General features: G+C 55.5%; 1 long non-coding RNA gene across 1 annotated transcript; it reads left to right on the top strand.

The window, feature by feature from the left end:
• The first annotated feature begins 589 nt into the window (after window positions 1–589).
• LOC116970456 lies at window positions 590–15064 on the top strand. Its single transcript, XR_004411149.1, has 3 exons — window positions 590–599; window positions 11334–11337; window positions 14646–15064. It is a non-coding gene; the product is annotated as an uncharacterized LOC116970456 (long non-coding RNA).
• Window positions 15065–16943: the final 1879 nt, after the last annotated feature.

Raw genomic sequence — 16943 nt, 5'->3', positions numbered from 1 at the left:
GTTCCTTCTTACACAGAGTGAGATTATAAGAATGGAGTTACTGCGGTCACTGCCTCGCCGCGACCGCTGAAAACGAACGCAGAACCACTCCCTGACCCTGGATCTGGAGTAACTCCCTGGAGTAACTCTTGCTTCTGGTTTCCTGGTCCTCCATAAATATTCTAAATTAAATTTGAACTGGAGGTGGTGGAGAGCTGAACAATAACAGCTTATTGCATTTTATCTGTATATTTATTGTGTATATATATGGTCTATGGTATATAAAAACACTGAACTTTTATCTCCTGCTCTGTATTATGTTTACATGTTCTGTTGTGCTGCAGCAAGCAAGAATTTTATTGTCCTATCTGGGACACATGACAATAAAACTCTCTTGACTCTTGACTTGGACTTAAGTAAAAACGGGTTATTGGGGAAAAAAAGTGCTGCCTTAAATTTAGTTGTGTCTGGTTGGGTAACTATTGTAGGGTGAAGACTATTCCATGCTTTAATTGTGCGGGGGAACTCCATGGAGCAACAAGCAGCTCTGGATAGAAGAAATTGGGTGACGTTTCGGGTAGAGGCCCTTCTTTAGACTCCCTCTGGTTTTAGTGTTTTTAGTTTAATTTAAAGATACAGTGCGGAAACAGGCCCTTCGGCCCATCGAGTCCATGCCGACCACCGAACACCCGTACTCTAGTTCTATCCCACACATTAGCGGAGTAAGTCAAGCGTCAAGAGTGTTTTATTCTCTCACGTCCCAGTTAGAACAATGAAATCCTTACTTGCAGCAGCACAACAGAATATGTAAACATAGTACGCTGTAAACAATGTAATAAACGCGGAAACAAAACATAAAAATATATTTATATAATATATAAATATCTATATATTAAAACTCCGTGTGTGTGTGTGTGTGTGTGTGTGTGTGCGTGCGTGTGTGTGTGTGTGTGTGTGTGTGTGTGTGTGTGTGTGTGTGTGTGTGTGTGTGTGTGTTGTTGTGTGTATGTGTGTGTTTTTGTGTTTGTGTTCTGTGTGTGTGTGTGTGTGTGTGTGTGTGTGTGTGTGTGTGTGTGTGTGTGTGTGTGTGTGTGCGTGTGTTTCTGGCTGGGTGTGTTTGTAGGTGCCAGATTCGGCCTTTGATTCAATGCTACGCCAGCACTCCGCCATTAAACTCCATTACTTGTTCCATGTCGCTAGCTCATTCACTTTTACATCTGATTTGGCACTCTTGAAAACATTTTTGCTTTTTATGTACACTTTTTTTAAATGAAATCCTCCCTCCCCCCCACATACTCATTTTGTCGCCTCCTGCTGGCCAGCGACCATAACGGCTTCTGACGCCCGCCTTGCTCCAAAAACGCTGCCATTTTTGATGCGAGGCCTCACACTCTCTAACCAGCTGGAGTGGGGGCCAAACCTGGAGTATGGGATGGGGCCGTGACCGTTGCCAAAAAGAAGACGCCGCACGCCCGTCAACAGTCCCTCTGTCCCCCCCCCCCCCTCTCTCTCTCTGCCACTCTCTCTTCACAGCCCGCGCCTCGACTGATGCACGCCCGCTCCAACCTCCCCCCCTCACCTCTCACCCCATCCTCTCCTTCCTCTCCCCCTCCACTCCCCCACTCCGCCATCTCCCCCCGCTCCAACCCCCCCTTCACCTCTCTTCTCTTCCTCCCCTTCCTCTCCCCCTCCTCTCCCCCACTCCGCCCCCCCTTCCCCCATCCCCGTACTCGACGTCTGAAGCTCAGATTTCTGCTCCCTCCTTTCGCGCCCCGCTTTCTCTCCATCGGCATGCTTTGTTCTCGCTCTCCCTTTCTCTCTCTCTCCCCGGCACAGTGAGCACATTATTGCGTTCAATTACCAGCCCTCACCTCTGACGACGCATCACCCCCCTCAATTTCTCCCCACTCCCTCTCTCCATTCGCTACCTCTCCGCCCCTCACGCTCCCTCTCCCCCCTTCCTCTCCCTTCTTCCTCTCCCAGCCTTCCTCATCCCCTTCCTCTCCCAGCTCTTCCCCCCTCTCTCTCCACCCACTTCTCCCTCCTCATCAGCACCTGTCTCGCCTCCTCCCCATCCACTCCCTCTCCACTCTTCCCCCACTATTCCCTCTACCCCTCTCCACCTCCCTTCCCATTCCTAACCTCTTTCTCCCCTCTTTCCACCCCTTTATCCTCTATCTCTCCCCTCTCCCCCTCTCTGTCACCTCTCCACCTCCCTCCCCATTCGTACCCCCTTACTCTCCTGTCTCCCCCCTTCTCTCACCCCTCTCCACCTCCCTCCCCATTCTTCCCCCCATTTCCCTCCCTAACCCCCATTTCTCCCCTCTCTACCCCCTCTTCCCTCTATCCACACCCTTCTTCCCCCTCCTCCCATCTTTCCTGACCCCCTCACCCCTCCTCTCCCATCCCTTCCCCCATCTCTCTCCACCCACACCCCCTCTGCACATCTCACCCCCCTACCCCTCTCCCCATACCTCCCCACTCTTTCCCCTCCCCTTCCACTCTCCCCCTCCCTCCACACTCTCACCCTCTCAAAACTTCCCCATCTCCCTCCTCCCTCCTCCTTCCCCTCCCGCCTCCTTCCCCTCCGTCCTCCCTCTCCCCTTCCCCACCCCTCTCTCCCCCCTCCCCCACCCCTGTCTCAACCCCTCTCCCACTCCCACTCCCCTTCCCCCCTCTCTCCCCCTCTCAATCTCCCTCTCCTCAACCCACTCCCACCTCCCGTCCCCGTATCTTCCCCCTTCCCCACCCCTCTTCTCCCCAACTCCCCCACCCCTTTCTCCTATCTCTTGCGCCACTCCCCGCTAACCCTCTCCCCCTCACTCTCCACTCGTCCCCTCCCCATCTCTCTTCCTCGCCATCCCTCTCTCTCCCCTCTTCCTCCCTAAGCCCCTCTCCCCATCCCCTCGTCCCCTCTATCCACCCCTAACATCCCCTCCCCCTCTCCCTTCCCCTACCCCTCTCTACCCTTCCCTACAGCCTCTATCTCCACCTCGAACATCCCCGCTCTCCCACCTCCTAACCCTCTCTAACCCCTTCCTGCCCTCCCCGCTCACCTCGCACTCTCCACTCTCCTCCGCCTCCCTCTCCCCCACCCCGCTCTCCTCTGCCTCCCCATTCTCTCCCCCTTCCGCCTCCCCTGTCCCCACCCTCTCCTCTTCTCTCCCCGCCCCGTTTCCCTCTCTCCCCATACACCCGCCTGTGTATTTGGGGGTGGTTAGTGTGAGGCTGATGCCGCAGTCCCCCCCTCCGGCAAACGCGCGTCGGAGAAACAGACCCAACGCGTCTGCATTTGGTCTAGTATAAATATAAATATGTAAATAAATATTATACACACACACACACACGCACACACACACGCACACACACACACGCACACGCGCGCACACACACACACACACACACACACACACACACACACACACACACACACACACACACACACACACACACACACACACACACACACACACACACACACACACACACACACAATTTATCTCCTGGGATTAATAACGTTCTCTCGTATACTTTCGTGTGTGCAGGAAGTAACTGCAGATGCTGATTTAAACTGAAGATAGACACAAAAAGCTGGAGTGACTCAACAGGTCAGAGAGAATCTCTGGACAAAAGGAACATTTTACATTTTGGGTTGGGTCTGATATAGGTTCCTGCACACCTTTGGAATGTGGAAGGAAACAAGGGCACCCGGAGTAAACCCATGTGATCAATGGGAAAAGGAGCAAACTCTATGCTGACAGCACCCATATTCCGGGTCTCTGGCACTTTTAGGCAGCAACTTTATGGCCTATGTACTTCCCCACAGTCTTGAATCGAATTAAAACATATAGTAGCTGTAAAGGGGAACATGGCGTCACTTGGATATTTATAACAGAAAATGGATATTTTCATTTGTTTACTAACTAAAGTTATCAACGTATAATTTTTTTGTGTGTTGGAAAACAAAATATAGTGGCACAGCTGGTGGACTTGCTGCCTCACACGCCAGATATCTGTGTTCGATCCTTTTCTCGGGCACTGTCTGTGTTGAATTTCTACATTCCCCTGCAAGTGTGTGGGTTTCCTCCCACATCCCAAAGACGTATTGGCTTTGTAGGTTAACTTGTCTCTGTAAAATTGCCCCTAATGTGTAGCGAGTGGGTGAGGGAAGTGGGATAACAGAACTTGTGTGAATGGGTAGACAAAAATGCTGGAGAAACTCAGCAGGTGAGGCTGCATCTATGGAGCGAAGGAAATAAGCGACGTTTCGGGTCGAGACCCTTCTTCAGACTGATGTGAGGTTGGGGTGGGGCGGGATGAAGAAAGTAAGATGCGGAGTCAGTGGGCTGAGGGAGAGCTGGGAAGGGTAGGAGAAAGCAGGGATTACCTGAAATTGAAGAAGTGAATGTTCATACCGCTGGGGTGTAAACTGCCCAAGCGAAATATGAGATGCTGCTCCTCCAATTTACAGTGCGCCTCACTCTGGCCACGGAAGAGTTCCAGGACACAAAGGTAGGATTCGGAATGGGAGGGGGAGTTGAAGTGCTGAGCCACCGGGAGATCATGTTGGTTATTGCCGACCGAGCGGAGATATTGGGCGAAGCGATCGCCAATCCAACGCTTGGTCTCACCGATGTAGAGCAGCTTCCAACTGGAGCGGTGCATGCAATAGATGAGGTTGGAGGAGGTGCAGCTGAACCTCTGCCGCACCTGGAAAGTCTGCATGGGTCCTTGAATGTAGTCAAGATTGGAGTTAAAGCGACAAGTGTAGTATTTCCTGTGGTTGCAAGGGAAAGTGCCAGGAGAGGGGTTTGTTTGGGTGGGAAGGGACGAATTGACCAGGGAGGTACGGAGGGAGGGGTATCTTTGGAAAGCCAACCGGGGAGAAGGTGGGAAGATGTGGCCAGTGGTGGGATCCTATTGCTAGACAAAAAAGCTGGAGAAAATCAGCGGGTAATGCAGCATCTATGGAGCGAAGTAATAGACAACGTTTCGGGTGGAGACACTTCTTCGGATTGATGTCGGGGGGACACGAAAAAGAAAGGACGAGGCGGAGGCAGTAAGATGTGGGTGAGCTGGTAATGGGAGGGGAAGGAGGGAGAAAGCAAGGATTACCTGACATTAGAGAAGCCAATGTTCAAACCGCTGAGGTGTAAACTGCCCAAGCAAATCTGAGGTGCTGCTCCTCCAATATGTGGTGGGCCCCACTCTGGCCATGGAGGAGACCCAGTAGAGAAATGTCGGTTTCGGAATAGGAAGCCGAGTTGAAGTGTTGAGCCACCGGGAGATCAGGTTGGGTATAGCGATCTGAGTGGAAGTGTTGTGCGAAGCGATCGCCAAGCCTGCGCTTGGTCTCACCGAGGTTGATCATACGCTGAATAATCCAACCACATGTTTGTTTGGAAGTGCAAAGAAATAATAATATATTGTATTCATTGCAATGTGTAAAAATAGTTGAGATACAGTATTATACTTTTGCTGCATGTCATTGTGTGATAAATCATATCTTGATTGGTGAGTACGTTTAGTTTGTGAGGGGGAGGGGTAGGGGAAGGGGAGGGGGAGTGGATGGGGAAAGTGAGGGGGTGGGGGAGGGGATAGGTGTGAGAGGCGGAGGGGGCAGGGGGTGAGGGGGTGGGGAGGTTTGAGTGAGAGTGAGAGTGAGGGGGAAATTAGGGTGAGAGGAGGGGGAGGGGGCAGTGGTGAGGTAGACTGAGAGGAAGGGGAGGGGAGGGGAATGGGAGGGGAGGGGGAGGGCAGGGGTAGGGGAGGGGAGGGGAGGATTAGGGGGAGGGGAGTCGGCTTAAACTCGCTAGAATTTAGGAGATGGAAGGGGGATCTTATCGAAGCTTACAACATTCTTAAGGGGTTGGACAGGCTAGATGCAGGACGATTGTTCCCGATGTTGGGGAGTCCAGGACAAGGGGTCACAGCTTAAGGATAAGGGGGAAATCCTTTAAGACCGAGATGAGAAAAATATTTTTCACAGAGAGAGTGGTGAATCTCTGGAACTCTCTGCCACAGAGTGTAGTTGAGGTCAGTTCATTGGCTATATTTAAGAGTGGGTTAGATGTGGCCCTTGTGGATAAAGGGATCAGAATCAGAATGCTTTATTGTCATTGCATGTGCCACATACAACGAGATTACTGTGTCTTTCCATTTAAAAGAACTTCAAACATTCACATACTGATACGTTTTACACTCCCTCCCTCCCCAAACCCACCCATGGATTCACATTTACATAAATTAACACTGTCTCCCACACCCCTTCCTTCTCCATAACCCGCTCCCGAGACAGAGTTCAGTTCCAAGATTGCTGATGGGTAAAATCTGTTCTTGAGTCTGGCAGTGCGTGACTTTAGCGACCTGTACCTTTTTCCTGAGGGCAGCAGTGTGAAAAGGTGGTGACAAGGATGTATAATGTTTTTCACGATATTACACGTCCTGCTGCGACATCTGGAGTGGTAAATGTCCTCCAGAGGGGGTGGGGGGAGTCCAATGATACGCTGGGCAGTTTTTATCACCCTCTGGAGAGCTGCTCTGTCAGCTGCTGAACAGTTCCCAAACCAGGCAGTTATGCAGTAAGTCAGTATGCTTTTTACCGAACAGCGGTAGAAAGACTCCAGCAGTTTAGCAGACAGATGGGCCTTCCTCAGTGTTCTGAGGAAGGAAAGTCTCTGTTGCGCCTTTTTTACAACTACAGCAGAGTTCACAGACCATTTAAGATCCTCACTGATGTTCATCCCCAGAAATTTAAAACTAGGCATCCTCACCACCTCCTCGCCCCCTACCTCCAGTGGCCTGAACTCCGCTCTATGTCGCCTGAAATCACTGATGATCTACTTTGTCTTTTTAGTGTTCAGAGAGAGATTGTTATGAGCACACCACTCAGGAGGTCTGTGCACCTCCTCTCTATAGGCAAGACACTTCACCCACCTTTGCCTGTGTGTGAATGTGTGTGAGTGATTGGTGGTGGTCGGAGGGGCCGTAGGCGCAGATTGGCAGCCACGCTTCGGTCAGTCTGCCCCAGGGCAGCTGTGGCTACAGAAGTAGCTTACCACCACCGAGTGTGACTGAGGAGTGAATGAATAATGCGATGTAAAGCGCCTTGAGTATTAGAAAGGCGCTATATAAATCCCATCCATTATTATTATTATTATAGGCGACCTCGTTCCCATTTGAGATGAGTCCCACCACGGTTGTATCGTTCGCAAGTTTTATGATCCTATTTGCGGGGTGATGGGGCAAGCAATCATGTGTGTATAGGGCGTAGAGGAGCGGACTGAGCACACAGCCCTGCGGTGCTCCTGTGCTGAGGGTCAGGGATGTCGAGGTGTAGGGTCCAAGTCTCACCGTCTGTGGGCGTTCACTGAGAAAGTCCAATATCCACCGACACAGCTGACTGCTGAGGCCAAGGTCTAGTATATGATCATATTGAATGGCGGTGCAGGCTCGAAGGGCCGAATGGCCTCCTTCTGCACCTATATTCTATGTATCTATGTATCTATGGAAGGGGAGCATAGGGGGAGAGAGAGGGGAGGGGGAGGGGGGAGAGGGAGGGGAGGGGAGGGGGTGAGGGAGAGATAACGGCAGGGGTGGGGAATGGGGAGGGGTGGGAAGGGGAGGGGGAGGAGAATGGGATAGAGAGTGGGGGGATGAGGGGTAGGGGGAAAGGGGAAGGGAAAGGCGAGGGGGATGGGGAGGAGAGGGGAAAGGGGATGGGAGTGGAGGAGGGGGGATGGGTAGAGGAAGGGGAGAGGGAGTGGAGTGGAAAGGGGGGATAGTGTGGAGGCTGGAGGGAGGGGGAGGGGAAGGGGATGGGGAGGGAAGGGGAGGAGAGGAGAAAGGGGCTGGGAAGGGATGAGGAGGGGAAAAGGGTGGGTGAATGGGAGGAGGAGGGGAGGGGAAAGCTAGGGGAAGGGGGATGGGAGGTGGAGGGGAATAAGGGGGTCAGGAAGAGGGGGTGGATGAGCGGACTGTGAGTGGAGGGGTTGCGAAGTGAGAAGGGGAGTGGGAACGGGGAAGGCGAGTGTGAGGGTGAGCGGAAGGGGTGAGGGTGAAGGGGGGGTGAGGGAGAGGAAGGGAAGGGGGTTGGTGAGGGGGAGTGGGAGTGGGAGGCGGAAGAGGAGGGGTTGAGGGGCAGTTGAGGGGAGGGGGAAGAGGACTTTGAGGGGGAGGATAAATGGGAGGGGATGGGGTGATAGATGGGGAGAAGGAGGGGAAGGGGAAGTGTGAAGGGGAGGGGAGAAAGATGCAAGGGGAGGGTGAGGTTGAAGAGAGGGAGTAGAGGTTGAAGGGGAGGGGGTGGGTGAGGGGAAGGGGTGGAGGAAATAGAGGGGGAGGATGAGGGGGAGGGGGATGGGGAGGGGAAGAGAGAGGGAGTGGGAACGTGTTGGTGAAGGGGAGGGGGTTGTGGGGGAGGTGAGTGGAAGGAAGGGGAGGGGGAGGGGGAGGTTAAAGGGTAGGAGTAGGGGTGAGCTAGGGGGAAGATGGTGGGGGAGGGGTGTCGGGCGGTGTAGGAGCTGGGGAAGGGGAGGTGAAGAGGAGGGGGAGGGTAGGGTGAGGGAAATGGGATGAGGAAGGGAAATGTGAGGGGGAGGAGAGGGACAAGTGGATGGAAGGGGATGAGGAGGGAGCAGGGGAAGAGGAAGGGGAGGGGTGCGGGAGGGGATGGGGAGAGGAAAGGGAGGGGTAGGCGTGGCGAGGCGGAGAATAGGGGGAAGGGGAGGGGAAGGGGGAGGGGAAGGGTGGGGAGGATGATGGGGAGGTGAGGGGTTGTGGGAGGGGGAGGGTTGTCGGAGGGGAAGGGGAAGGCGAGCGGTAAGGGGAAGGGAGGGGGGAAGGGGTAGTTAGTTTGATGCGAGAGGGGTTGAGGGTGGAGGAGGGGGGAGAGGGGGGAGGGTGAAGGGAAGGGGAAAGCGGAGGGGAATGGAGAGGGGAGGAGAAGGGGAAAGCGAGGAGAGGGGAGGGGAAACGAGAGGGCAGGGAGTTGAAGAGGGGAGGGGAATGGGAGGGGATGGTGAGGGGGATTGTGAAGGGGAGAGGACATGAGGAGGCGTGAGGGGGAGGGAGAGGGTGCGTGTCGCGGAGGGGGAAGTGGAGGGGGTAGGGGAAGGGGAGGGCGAGGAGAGGGGGAGGGTAGAGGGAGGGGATTGGGAGGGTGAGGCGAAGGGGTTGGGGAAAGGGGAAGAGGAGAGAGAGGGCAGGGGAGGGGGAGCGGAGGGGGAGGGGGAGGGAGAGAAAAGGGAGAGGGAACGGGGAGGGGAGGGTGTGTATTATGGGGAAAGGGAGGAGGAGGAGGAGATTGAGTAGGAGAGGGGGATGTTGAGTGGTAGGGGGAAGAGGAGTGTGGTGTTGAGGGGTAGGAGGAAGGGGAGGTGCGGTGGGAGAAGTGAGGGGTAGGAGAGTGGAGGGGGAAGGGGGAGTGAAGGGGCAGGAGGACGGGGAGGGGAAAGGAGGTGGGGAGCGGAAGAGGAAGGGGAGGGGGAAGTGGAAGAAGAGGACGAGGGGGAGTGGAAGGAGGAAGGGGAGGGGAAGAGAAGGGGTAATGGGTGAGGGACGTTGAGGGGTGAGGGGGAGGGGTACGTGGTAGGAAAAGCGGGGGGGAGGATGACGGGGAGTAGAGGGGGGTACGGTGTAGGAGTGAGGTTGAGGGGGAAGGTGAAGGAGTGGTGGAGAGGGTGGGGCAGGTGAGGGGGTAGAGCAGAGGAGAGGAGGAGAAGAAAAAGGGGGCAGGTGATGAGGTGAGGGTAAGGTGAGGTTGAGGATTAGGTTGAGGTGGAGTGAGGTTGAGGAGGGAATTTAAGGCGAAGGAGATTGTGCGGAGGAGGGCAGGGGAAAGGGGATCAGAGTGAGGGGAGGGGAAAGGGGATGAGGGGTAGGTGGCGGGAGAGGAGATGGGGTAGGTGGAGGCGTGGGGGAAGGGAAGGGGAGGGGGCTGGAGAGGGGGAAGGGGAGGGGACGAAAGGGGAGGGGCATGAGAGTCACGAGGATGGGTACGGGGAAGCGGAGGGGTAGTGTGAGGGGGAGAGGAGTGGGAGGGGGAGGGTTAAGGGGATGATTACGGGAAGGGGTGAGGGGCGGTGAGGGGGCGTGGGAGGGTGGAAGGGTGGGGGTATGAGAGGAGGGAAAGCTGACGAGAAGGGGTGGGGAAGGCGAGCGTAGGTAGGTGAGGATAGGCGGGGTTGCGGAGGCGCCGGGGAGGGTGAGGGGGGAGGAGGAAGGGAAGGCTGAGGCGCAAGTTGATGGTGATGGTGAGGAGTAGGTGGAGGGGAGGCGGTGGGAATGGGGTTTGAGGGCGAGGGGGAAGGGGAAGGGAAGGGGAGGGGAAGGGGGTGGGTGCGGATGTTGAGGGAGGGGAGAGGGAGAGGGATGGGGTCGGTGATGGGGAGGTGTAGGTGAGGTGGACGGTGAGGTGGCAGCGGGAGGAGAGGGGAGGGATGGGGAGGGGGAGGGGGCTGGCGAAGAAGAGGATGGGGAGGGGGTTTAGGAGGGGAAGGAGGAGGGGGATGGGGATTGGGATGGGGAGAGCTGGATGGGGTTGTGGAGGTAGCGGGCGAGGGGGAAGGGGTCGGGTGAGGGTGATGGGGAGGGTGTGGAGGAAAGGGGAGGGAAATGGTGAGGGGAGGCGGAGGGGGGTTGCGGGTCAAGGTGGGGTGGTTGAGGGGGAGGATGAGGGAAGGGGAAGGTGAGGCAGAAGGGGAAGGGGAGGGTGATGAGGGCCGAAGGTGAGGGGGAGAGGCGTGTGAGGGGAAAGTGGGAGGGGGAGGGGAAGGTGGAAGAGAAAGGGTTGAGGAGGGGGAGGATGAGGGGGCTGTGGAAAGAAAAGGGTAGAGGGAGAGGTTGACGGAGGGGAAGGGGAAGGAGTGAGTGAGGGGGTGAGGAGGGGGTATGGAGGGGAAGAGGAAGGGGTGAGGAATAATGAGGGGGAGAGAAGAGGGGGGTGAGTATGAGGGTGAGGGGTAAGAGAAATGAGGGGCGGGTGAGAGGGTGGCGAGGAGGTGGGACTGGCTAAAAGGAGGATGGAAGGCGGCGGCGTAGGGGAGGATGAAGGGGCTCGGAGAAGTGAGGGGATGGGGTGGAACGGGATGTGGAGGGGGGAGGGGATGGTACGGAGAGGGAGTGAGAGCGGAGGGTGAGGGTGAAAATGGGAGGGAAGACAAGGGGAAACGGAAGGGGGCGGGGAAAAGGGAGGGGGTAGATACGGGAAGGGTTGCGGACGGGGTGGGTGGGAGGTTGGGGGAGCGGGAATGGGTGGGAGAAGGGGAAGGACAAGGGGAGGGCAAGGGGAGGTGGAAGGGGTGGATGAGTGGGAATGTGAGGGGGAAGGGGGGATGATGAGCAGGGCTAGGAAGAGAGGTAGGAGGGAGGTGAGGGAGAATGGGGTAGTGTGAGTGGAAGGGCCAGGAGGAGGTTGAGGGAGACGGTGAGGGGAGGCAGAAGGGGAAGGGGGAGGGGGGAGGGAGAATTGATGGGACGGGGAGGGGAAGGATGAGGGGAAGGTTGAGGGGAGGGGTGTGTGGGGATAACGGAGGGTGAGGGTGTTGGTGAGGGAGGTGAAGGGGGTGGAGAGGGGAGTAGGGTGGGTACGGTGAGTGGGAAGGGGAGGGGGGAGTTGTGCGCTGTTGGGGGGAGGGGAGGGAAGTGGGAAGTGGAGGGGGAGGGGGAAGTGGGGAGGGGGTGAGGGAGAGGGCGATGGGGATAAGGGGATTTAGAGGGGGAAGGGGAGGCGGAAGGTGAGGGGAGGCGGAAGGTTAGGTGAGGGGGAGGGGAGGGAGACGTTGTGGGGGAAGGGGAAGGGGAAGAACGGCGGAGGAAGAGGGGGAGGATGAGATGCTGGGGGAGAGTGGGGCGGTAGAGTAGTGTGAGGGAGTAGGATAGGGGGAGGGGGGAAATGGGGAGTGGGAGGGGGGGGGAGAGGGGGATGGACTAGGGGGTGAGGGGGGAGCGGAGGGGGGTTAGGGGGGGGAAGGTTGGAGGCAGGTTGAGGGGGAGGGGGAGGTGGAAGGGGAGGGGGAGATGGAAGAGGGGGAGAGGGAAGCGGTGAGGGAGGGCGAGGCGGAAGAGGAGGAGAGGAAGATGAAAAGTGATGGAGAGGGTGAGGAGGAAGGTGAAGTTGAAGGGTGGGGGAGGGGTAGGGGATTGGGTGGGGTGAGGCGGAGGATGATGAAGTGGGAAGTGGAGGGTGAGGATGAGGGTGATGAGGGTTGAAGGGGTGGGGAGGGGGGAGGGGAGGGGGAGGCTGAGATATAGGGGGGTGAGGGGTAGGTGAATAGGGAGGGGGAGTGGAGTGGCGCGGGGGTGGAGGGGAGGGGAGAATAAGGGGAGGATGAGGGTGAGGGGATGGTGGGGGAAGAAGAGGAGGACTGGGGAGAAAAGGGTGAGGGAAGGGTCAGGGGGAGGCGGACGTTGAGAGTGAGGTTGAGGTGGAAGGGGGGAAGATAGGGGGGTAGGAGAGAGGGGAGGATTAGTGGGAGGGGAAGTGGAGAGGGGGAGAAGAGGGGTGGGGAGAGGAGGGAAGTTAGGAGGCGCAAGAGGAGGGGAGAGGAGGGGGCAGAAGGGGAGAGGACGGGAGGGGAGAGAGAGGAAGAGGGACACGAGGGGGGATAGGAAGGGGAGAGGGGCGAGAGGGGAGGGGAGAGGAGAGCGGAGAGGAAGGGAGAGGAGAGGGGAGAGGAAGGGAGAGGAGGGAGAGTGGAGGGGGGCATGAGAGAGAAGAGGCGGGGAGGAGTGGGTTGGAGGTCGGTTGGAGGGCGAAGGAGGACAGCGAGCAGGGGATGAGGAGGGGGATAGCAGGGGGCGGGGAGGGGTAGAGGAAGATGAGTGGGGAAGAGAAGGGGGAGAGAGAGGGGAGTAGGAGATGAAGGTGTGAGGGAGAAGAAGGGGAAGGGGATAAGAAGGCGAGAGGAAGGAGGAATGGGGAGAAGGGTTGAAGGGTAGAGGAAGAGGAAGAGGAAGGATAGGAACTGGCGGGAAGAGGATGCGGGAGCGAGAGAGGGAGGGAGGGGGAGTGGTATAGTCAATGGGAGCGATGAGGGAGGGTTTAGGAGAGGGAAGAAGAGGGAGAGGAAGGGGATGGTGAGGAAAGCGAAGGGTGTAAACATTGGGGAGAGGAAGGGGAGGAGTTGGTGGGAGGAGGAAGTGGCAAGGGGAAGCATTGGGGGAGGGGGAGAAGAAGTGGTGCGAGGGGAGAGGGAGAAGAGAGAGGGAGGGGGAGATATGGGGTGATAGCAGAGAGGGAGAGGGTGTTTGATAGTGGGAGTATGAAGGGGGATTGGGAGAAGAAGGTGCAGTGGAGAGGGAGGGGTGGAGGCAGGGGGAGAGGCTATATGGAAAGGAGGGAGACGATGGGGTGTGGGTGAGGCAAGGGCGAGCCAGGGGACGGTGAGAGTGCGACTGGGAAGGGGCAGCAAGAATGGGACAGGTTGGGGGTGGAAGGTGGGGATGCGAAGGTGGAATAGGGATAGGAAGGGGTGAGAGGTAAGGGGTGGACGGAGAGGAAAGCGAATGCGGAGAAAATGGGCGGGGTAGAAGTGCGTGGGAAAAGAAGGTGAGGAATGGCGAGGAGGGAGAGGAAGGGAAGAGTGAGGGGGAAGGAAGGGGGCAGAGGGGACGAGGGGTGAGGGGGTAAGAGAGAGAGGGAAGGGCAGCTAGAATGGGCGAGCCCGAGCAGTTGAAATCGGAGAGGAGGGGGGGAGGTGGGTGAAAAAGTCAGAATTGTTGCGGTAGGAGAGGGAGATGACGGGGGTTGAGTGAGGAGGGGAGCGAGGGTCGGGGGAGGAAAGGTACAAGCGCGGAGATGATGTGGAAAAGAAGGGGTAGAGGAGGGGGCATTAAGGGGAGCAGGGGAGAGGAGGGGAGAGAAGGAGGAGAGGAGGGGGGTGAGGAGGGGGAGAGAGGAGGGGAGAGGAGGGGAGAGGAGGGGAGAGGAGGGGAGAAGTGGGGATGAGGAGAAGAGGGTTTCAGGATGGGAGAGGGCGGGGGAGGTGAGGGTGTGAGGAAGGGGAGAGGCGGGGGTGAGGAGGCGAAAGGGAGGGGGAGAGGAATGGGGAGTGGAGGGGAGAGGGAGGGGGAGGTGAATGCGGGAGACTGGGTGGGTGAATAAAGAAGGTGGTGAGGGGGGTATGAGAGGTAGCAAAAGGGGAAGAGAGGGAGGCGGGGCGATGAAGAAGGAGGATTTCGGAAGGGGATGAGGGAGAGGAAAGGGAAGGGGGAGTGGAGGGGGAATACGGTTAGGGTTAGGGTTAGGGTTAGGGTTAGGGTTAGGGTTAGGGTTAGAGGGTTAGAGGGTTAGAGGGTTAGAGGGTTAGGGTGTTAGGGGGTTAGGGTTAGGGTTAGGTTGTGATTTTTTGTCACTTTACTGGTTAGGTTGGGTTAGGGTTAGGGTTAGGGTTAGGGTTAGGGTTAGGCTTATCGATCTCCTCCTGGGGATTCCTTTTCACCATGTACTGTCACTTGGTATTTGGCCCACGGTTTCATCACCCTTGTCCAAATCTACTTGCCTTACACTTGCCCTTCCATAGATTTGTGGGAGTCAGTCAGGATCCACCCTAGGTTTGAGTTTATGCAAGGTTTAGGCCATTAGGCTCTTTCGTCTGTAACGCTTCAATCCATAGTCTCTCTGCTCTCTTCCGTCTCCCTATTGTCCAATTTATGTTTGTTTCCAGGCCCATGATCTCCAGGGACTGGATCCCATGTTGCTGGAAGTGTCTGCTAATGGGTATGGATTGGTCCCCCCTTGTGATGTTGCTGAGGTGTCCTGTCAGTCTCACTCTGATGCTGTTGTCTGTTTCGCCTATGTACAGTAAGTTGCACTCTTTACATCTAATTGCATACACCACATTCTTTTGCTCACAGGTTATCCTCTGCGCTATCTGGCCTCTCTTCCCTGTTACACTGTTCTCTATATTTTTGGCTATTACTAAGTGGGTGCAGGCCCCACACCGTCTCTGCCCACAATCTGGGGCTGTGTGTAGACTTGTACTGACCAGGATGTCCTTCAGATTTTTAGCCCTCTTGAATGCTGACATTACCTTGTACCCCTTTAGTGTGGCAAATCCCCTTTGGAATTGTTCAAACTGGCCCTTGACTATTTTGTGAGCCTGGACAGCCATGTTGCCATACCTTGTTATTAGTGGCAAGTTCAATGTCGTCCCCGGCCTAGGTCTGGGCCCTTGTTTGCGTTTTAGAAAATCTGACTTAATGTGTCTTAATTTACGTTTGCAGTAACCCCTCTGTCTGAGGGCGGTGAAGAGGGTGCTTGTGGCCAGGTTGAAATCCTCCTCTCTAGTACATATACGGTGGAAGCGGGTCAGTTGTGACTTAACGATACCCCTGAAGGTGTGTTTTGGGTGGTGGCTCGTGGTGTGTAGGAGGGTGTGTGTGTCTGTGGGTTTGAAGAAGACTTTGGTAGATAGTTTGTGGTCTTGGGTATCTGATGGTAGTTTAAAGACAGTGGTGTCGAGGAAGTCCACCCTCTGCTGGCTGGTCACGGCCTTTACCTTGATGGATGGTTGATGGGCATTGAGTATGTCAATAAACTCCTGTAGTTCCCCCTCTGAGTGTGTCCACACTCCCCAAATGTCATCTAGGAATCTGTAGTAGCACATTGGACGCTTCGGACATTTGTGGAAAACTGTCTCCTCCCATTCTGCCATGTATATGTTGGCATAAGCTGGGGCAAACGTCTTCCCCATTGCTGTACCTTTGACTTGTAAATAGAACTCCCCGTTAAATTGAAAGTCATTCTTAGTCAAACCCAGATCCAGTAGTTTAATTAGGGTCTCGTCTGGTCTCTCTGGGTCAGGATTTCTCTGTAGGATGTTTTTAACTGCCTGTATCCCCCTGTCTGTCTCTATGTTTGTGTACAGGCTTTCCACATCCATGGTGAAGAGTATTGCGTTGGGTGGTATGTTGAGGGATTAACTATTCGGGTGAAGTGGTAGGTGTCTCTGATGTAGCTGGGATGTTGTTGTCCCAGCGGGTTAAGGTAGTGGTCAATGTATTCTGCTACCCCATAAGATTCGCTACTGCAATCTGATACTATGGGCCTACCTGGTGGTATTTCTCCAGGCACTGTCCACGTGTCTGGGTTTTTGTGTATCTTTGGGAGCATGTAGAATTTCCTCGCCCTGGGTTGTGCTCCTGTCAAGTATTCTACTTGTTTGGCTAGGATGTATCCTGATCTCTTAAGCTCCTCCAAAATGTCTCCTATTTCCTTTTGTGTTTCTTTATATATGGGCTCATCTAACTTAGTGTAGTGTTCTATCTTGTTCAGTTGTCTATGTGCCTCGAAGAGGTACTGTTGTCTGTCCATGATGACTATACTGCTCCCCTTGTCTGCCGGTTTGATCACTATCTCGTTGTTCTCCTTCAGCTCTGTCAAGGCCTGCCTCTCTTTTCTGGTGATGTTAGACTTATCTTTCGTTGTAGGCATATCCTCAATGGCTGATGCTGTCTCTGTTATAAATTCTGTTATCTCCCTCGGGACATCCTCGTCGTCTGGGGACCATCCTGTGAGTGGCCTGAAGGGTATGGTTTCGGCAGGTTCTGCGTCACTGAAGTAGTGTATTAACTTAATGGATCGATAGAATCTGTGTAGGTCACCCTGCACTTGTTCCTTGTGGGTTTTGGGAGTAGGGACGAAGGTGAGGCCTCTGTTCAGTACCCTCTCTTGGGTTTCGGTAAGGGAAAATGTCCGAGAAAGGTTGACAATTGTTTTCCCTAGTTGTGGGCCCTGCCTCTCTTGGCATGATGTCTCTAACAGTTTAAATGCTTCATCCACTCTCTGATCATGGCTCGGGCTGTGGGTTCTGTCCAGTGGACGTGGTCTGGGAAACTTTAAACTGGCTGGTGGGAATGGTGGGAATGTGTTTCTTGGTGTGTATGTAGTCATTAACTTGTCTGAGTGTGTCCTGCTCTGATGCTGGGAGCGACAGGCTGAAGTTGATCATAGGGATCCATAT

The sequence above is a fragment of the Amblyraja radiata genome, unplaced genomic scaffold, assembly GCF_010909765.2.
Source record: "Amblyraja radiata isolate CabotCenter1 unplaced genomic scaffold, sAmbRad1.1.pri scaffold_901_ctg1, whole genome shotgun sequence".
Lineage (NCBI taxonomy): Eukaryota > Metazoa > Chordata > Chondrichthyes > Rajiformes > Rajidae > Amblyraja > Amblyraja radiata.
The sequence above is the reverse complement of the archived record's forward strand: the minus strand, read 5'-3'. Positions and strand labels throughout refer to the sequence as shown.